Source organism: Trachypithecus francoisi, unplaced genomic scaffold, assembly GCF_009764315.1.
Source record: "Trachypithecus francoisi isolate TF-2019V2 unplaced genomic scaffold, Tfra_2.0 Lachesis_group5, whole genome shotgun sequence".
In the NCBI taxonomy this organism is placed as follows: Eukaryota; Metazoa; Chordata; class Mammalia; order Primates; family Cercopithecidae; genus Trachypithecus; species Trachypithecus francoisi.
The window spans coordinates 28,137,665-28,143,955 of record NW_022681470.1 but is presented as its reverse complement, the minus strand read 5'-3'; the positions used below and the strand labels follow the sequence as shown (position 1 = coordinate 28,143,955).

Genomic DNA, 6,291 nt, shown 5'->3' with positions numbered 1-6,291 from the left:
TTTTTTCTTCTACATAATTAATTACTATTTTTAGTTTGCATATATCCTTGTGGTCTTTATCCGTTTATATACATATTTATACAAATAAACTGATGAAAATACACAGTATTATTTTAGGAGTGCTTATTTTAAAAATATATTATGCAAATTGTTTTTTACCTAAAAATTCACTACAGTTCATTTTAATGAGAACTCTATAGAATTTATCACATATAATTAAACATAACTAAATATAAAAGACAATCCAGCCTGGGCAACATGGCAAAACACTGTCTCTACAAAAAATACAAAAGTTAGCTGGACTTGGTGGTGTGTGCCTGTTGTGCCAGCTACACAGGAGGCTGAGGTGGGAGGAGAGCTTGAGGCTGGAAGGTTGAAGCTGCATTGAGCTGTAATCACACCACTGCACTCCAGCCTGGGTGACAGAGTGAGACCCTGTCTGAAAAAAAAAAAAGAACAAACAGTAGTTTTTGTATCAATCTAGTTATTCCTAAGGAATTAATAATAACTCTCTCTCTCTCTTTTTTTTCTCCCTGAGACAGAGTCCCACTCTGTTGTCCAGGATGGAGTACAGTGGCATGATCTCGGCTCACTGCAACCTCCACCTCTGGAGTTCAAGTGATTCTGGTGCCTCCCCGAGTAGCTGGGACTTCAGGCACACGCCTGGCTAATTTTTTGTATTTTTAGTAGAGAGAGGGTTTCACCATGTTGGCCTCGAACTCCTGGGCTCAAGTGATCTGCTCACCTCAGCCTCCAAAAGTGCTGGGATTACAGGTGTGAGCCACCACACCTGCCTTTTTCTTTTCTTTTTTTTTTTCTTTTTGCAAGTTAAAAATATTTATTGCTATTTTAGGCTTCAAATGAGCCCCACAACTCAGGTCCGATGTGTGGTTCAGAAGTTGTCATGGCATAACAGGGTGGTGGACGAATCCAGGCAGCCTGACCTTGAGTCCACCTTATCTTCCTTGGACCCCTGCTCCACAAAGCAGCTGTTGGTGGGGCCAACTCTTTCTCATCTGCCTCATTCACCCTACAGAGCTCCAAGACTGGGGCAGGCAGCCTCCTAATCCCCACAGCTCACATATGAGAGGCTGCCCATACCTCTCCTAGAACTGGAAGAGCCTTCTCCTTAAGATCAGACACAATGGATTTGGCCCTGTGCAGAGAGAAGTGGTGCCACAGGAGTTGTTTTAAGAGGAAAAGGCATGCACTGTCTTAGATCACAGGCTGCAATATGGCCACCCACAAGCTGGCTTTCCCCACTCACATATCTGCTCGGCCCCGTTGGGCTGCACAGTATTTAAGAAAAATAATTACTGGGCACGATGGCTCATGCCCGTAGTCTCAGCACTTTGGGAGGCTGAGGCAGGCGGATCACTATGTCAAGAGATCGTGACCATCCTCACCAACATGGGGAAACCCTGTCTCTACTAAAAATACAAAAATTAGCTGGGCGTGGTGGTGTGTACCTGTAGTCCCAGCTACTCAGGAGGCTGAGGCAGGAGAAGCACTTAAATCTGGGAGGTGGAAGTTGCCGTGAGCTGGGATTGTGCCATTGCACTCCAGCCTGGGTGACAGGGCGAGACTCTGTCTCCAAAAAAAAAAAAAAAAAAACTGTCTAACTCATCCTCCCTTAGGTCAGGGCTGCTTGTCCCAGCCTAAAATGTAAGTGGCACAAAATGGTTTTCAGTGAGGGTAGCTGACTCATTGCAGAAAGGGGCTTGAAGAGGGGCAGAGAGTCAAAATTTGGCCTTGGCAAACATGAGACAAAGGAAAAGGAACCTTCCTCACATCCCTTCATTCTGCTGTGGCTAATGCCATGTTATATTCCCTTTAGAGAGACAGCAATTCTTTTTTTTTTTTTGAGAGGGAGTCTCGCTTTGTTGCCCAGGCTGGAGTGCAGTGGCGCGGTCTTGGCTCACTGCAAGCTCTGCCTCCTGGGTTCAGGCCATTCTCCTGCCTCAGCCTTCCGAGTAGCTGGAACTACAGGCGCCGGCCACCGGTTTCACCTTGTTAGCCAGGATGGGAGAGACAGCAATCTTGATGCAGCTCAGACGCTTTCCTCCACTGCTCAGGATGCTCTCAATGCGGTAGTTTCTGGTGCTGAGTCAGCTGGGCAGCTCCGGGTCAGGCACAGTGAACTCACTCATGGTGAGTAGGTGCCTTCTTTGAAGGGACAGTAGCAAAGAAGCCCATAGGTGTGCAGGGGCTCTGGGCAGGGCTCCCCAGGGGGAATGAAAGTATCAAGCACATCACAGAAGTTTTCATAGGCACAGCTGCCAATCTGTTCCATGCATGAGATCTTGACCCAGAAGCCAGCCACTTCCTTCTCTACAGTTAATTCCACCTTCAGAGGATATTTGGGGGGGACGCTGGTCTTGCCCTCAGCACTGACCATCACGTTCCCAGGAACGAAAAAAAACTGGTCAGCTTCCAGAGACAGGCTTCTGATCACGACAGGATGCTTCCCTTTGTCACAGCTATCCCAGGGAAAGCTACTGATCTGGTTCAGGTGGACGTGGGCAGGGGCTGCTAGGCCTGCCAGAAGCAAGCCCAGGACAATCAGGAGTGGAGCCTCCATCAGGGATTGCACTGTGAAGGGTGAGTCCGCATGGAGTTAATCACCCACACTTTCAATCCTTTAAGTTACAAATCTCAATAAACAAAGTACTGTGAAAAAATTATTCTGGCTTGTGTTGTGATTCTATCTCTTAGCCTAGTGAAAGAGAGACAAAGAGAGCGAGAAGAAAGGAGAAGGGAAACAGAGAAAGGGAATAGTGTGATGGGGTGGGATGACAAGAGGACTTCGATTTATGGTTTCGTCAAGACTGCACACAATGGAGAAGGTCTTTTCTGTAAAAGAAATTAGGAGTGTTGTCACAAAGGGGGAAATACACTAGGCAGTCAAAAATTCCAACTGTCACAGCTTTTAAGCAAAACTTTTTCAGATGTCAAAATAGTCAGCATATGCATAATTCATGTAATTATGATTGTTTTCCTAAAAGGGAGAAGTCACTTTTCTTAGTAGAAAGATGCTTATATATTCAATGCCCCAAGTGGGCCATTTATCTATTCAACATTTATTGAATATTGATCAATATTTATTGAACATTGATCATGTTTCAGTTACTGTTTTAGGTGTGGATGATAGTGGTGAACAGGATATAAACATTGCTGTCATAGAGATCACATTCTAGCGGGTCAAATAGGTGATTTAAAAAAAGGTAGACTCGGCCGGGCGCGGTGGCTCAAGCCTGTAATCCCAGCACTTTGGGAGGCCGAGACGGGCGGATCACGAGGTCAGGAGATCGAGACCATCCTGGCTGACACGGTGAAACCTCGTCTCTACTAAAAAAATACAAAAACTAGCCGGGCGAGGTGGCGGGCGCCTGTAGTCCCAGCTACTCGGGAGGCTGAGGCAGGAGAATGGCGTAAATCCGGGAGGCGGAGCTTGCAGTGAGCTGAGATCCGGCCACTGCACTCCAGCCTGGGCGACAGAGCGAGACTCCACCTCAAAAAAAAAAAAAAAAAAAAAAAAAAAAGTAGACTCACATGAAGATTTCAGGTAATAAATCAAGGTAAAAGGAATGGGGGTATTTTGCTTATGGTGAATGTTCCTTAAAGAGTAAAACTTTTGTATATGAGAATGAGGGGCAAGGATATTTATACCATCTCGGGGCATTGTGATATGTTGAATGTGGAAAAAAAATTACACATGAAGAGGACCCAGGTGTAGAAGTGTACTCAGAGGGATTATTGAGGAGCACACAGAGTAGGAAACACTCAGAGAAGTGTTTGAGGATAGAGGGGGTTTTGTTGATGACATCTGTGAGTTCCATAGGACATAGTAGAGATACTTGTGTGGCTCAGGAAGGACAGAAGATTGGACCAGTGAGGTATGTACAGCGTCCTGTGGGGAGAAAAATCTAGTGATGACCCTAAATTTTGGAACTTGGACTTTTGTGGATGACTGAGGTAAATAGGAAGCAAGCCATGATGGCATTAGCTCCTTAGAAGGTGTGAAGTCAGTTCATTTATAGCCTCTTTCTCTGGCTTGGACTCTTGGGTGGTTTCTAGTGGTAAAGACGTGGGAGGAACTATCTCTCCAGGGGCTCCAAGCAAACAATCCCTGTTCTTCAGACTCCTCCTAATGTTCTTTATAGTACATGATGTCTTGATGCCTTACCATCCTGGTCACCCTCTACTGATTGCATTCAGTCAATCAGTGTCATTGTTAGAAAGTGTCTTTTAGAACAGATTATGATATTCTGAATGTGGTCCCAATAAACAAAGTGTCTGGTGGAAATTTCCTGTTTCTAGGATATTCAAGGCATGTGGAATAATGGTTTCTAATCTGTAGCACTTGCTTGTATTTTAACTCCATTAGGATGGTCCCATCTGGTGGGACTTAAAGTGTGGTCTACTTTATTTTTTAAAGGTCAATTCTCCATTCCCTACAGATTATAAACCTTTAATTCACTAGTTATGACATCTAAAATGCTAGCCAGTATGTTTCCTCCTGGGCAAATTCCAGTTGGGGTATCTCAGGTAAATAGTTTACAGGACAAGCAGGAGAGATTTCGGCACTGCTCTCCCATTATTGACCATGGTCTTACTCGTTTATCACCTTGTGACAAAATCTCTTAGAAGCAACATAAAATTCTTTGCAGCTTTTATTGATTTTTCCTTGACATTTATTTCTGTGGTCAGGAATCTATTCTGAATGTAGCTGTTTAGCTACATATAGCCCTCAGAGCTACTGAAGCTAATGTAAAGCCTGTATCTTAATAGCATCATGAAAATCTAGGTCAGTAGCTATTTAACTTAGCTGAAAATAAAATGTTATGTAATGTAGTCTACACTCTCATATTAAAGCAGCTCTTCCATAATAGCTTGGCATCATAGCTCTCTGAACAAAGTGCATGACCTCCTGCTAAAAAAGACCAGCACACATATGCTGATACCATGTTTTATTATCAGGAACTATTGTCTAATTACTGTACTCTCTTATTGTAAAAAAGGAATGTTGAGGTCAGGTGCAGCAGCTCATACCTGTAATCCCAACACTTTGGGAGGCTGAGGTGGGAAGACTGCTTGAGCCCAGGAGTTCAAGGCCAGCCTGGGCAACATGGCAAGACCCTTGTCTCTACAAAAAATACAAAAATTAGCAAAGGGAGCTGGTGCACACCTATAGTCCCAGCTACTCAGAAGGCTGAGGTGGAAGGATTGCTTGAGCCTAGCTTGAGGCTGCAGTGAGCCATGATCGTTACATTGCACTCCAGTCTGGGCAACATAGTGAGACCCTGTCTCAACAACAACAACAACAACAACACAAAACAATGTCTTAGATGAGCTTTGAAGAATTAAGAGTGGTGGCTCAGGCCTGTAACCCTGGCACCTTGGGAGCACAGGAGGATTGCCTGAGCCTGGGAGTTCAAGATCAGCCTGGGCAACATAGTGACACCTTGTCTCTGCAAAAAACAAATTTAAAAATTAGCCTGGACATGTTGGCTTGCATCTGTAGTTCCAGCTACTCAGGAGGCTGAGGTGGGAGCATTGCTTGAGGCCAGGAGTTTGAGACCAGACTAGGCGAGACAGCAAGACCCTGTCACAACAAAAAATTTAAAAATGAAAGAATTCAGTAATGTGTGTGTATTTATGGAAAGTTAATATATTAAAGTTGGCATTTCCAATCAATGGGGGAATAATGAATTGTTCAACAAATGCTCTTGAGAAAGTAAATTACTATTTAAAGAAAGAAATTTCATTCCTATCTTATAGCATACATAATATAAATTCCAAATAACTTAGAAGTTAATGCATAAGAGGTTAATGCATTTTGTTTCATACTAGATGAAACAAAACAAAGATTATCTTGGTAATTTTCAAAAGGCGAAGACACCTGCAAGGCACCAAACCCAGAAGCTGCAAAGAAATAGATGAACAGATGTGCTGTAATAAAACTCAAAGTGTTTTCATGATGAAAGTTACCAAAAACAAAATAAGAGACAATCTGGGAGAAAATTCATGCAACATAGATAACAGACAAAAATTAATATTGACAAAGCATAAAGAGCTCCTGTAACCATCAATAATAACAATAAAAAAACCAAAAAATAAGAATTGTGGAACTACAAAGGATGACATCAAAATGGTTCATCTACTTAAAAAGTTGCTCAACCACCAAATTAGGGAAATGTGAATCAAAATAGGATTCTGTTTTTCACATTTATTTTTAAGTTATAGAATGAGAGATGAAAATTATATAAAAGAGCTAATAAAAAAGACGTG

The 6,291-nt window shown here is 43.0% G+C and overlaps 1 pseudogene; it reads right to left on the bottom strand.

The window, feature by feature from the left end:
• Nucleotides 1–892: 892 nt before the first annotated feature.
• Nucleotides 893–2,596, bottom strand: LOC117074044 (annotated as a pseudogene).
• Nucleotides 2,597–6,291: the final 3,695 nt, after the last annotated feature.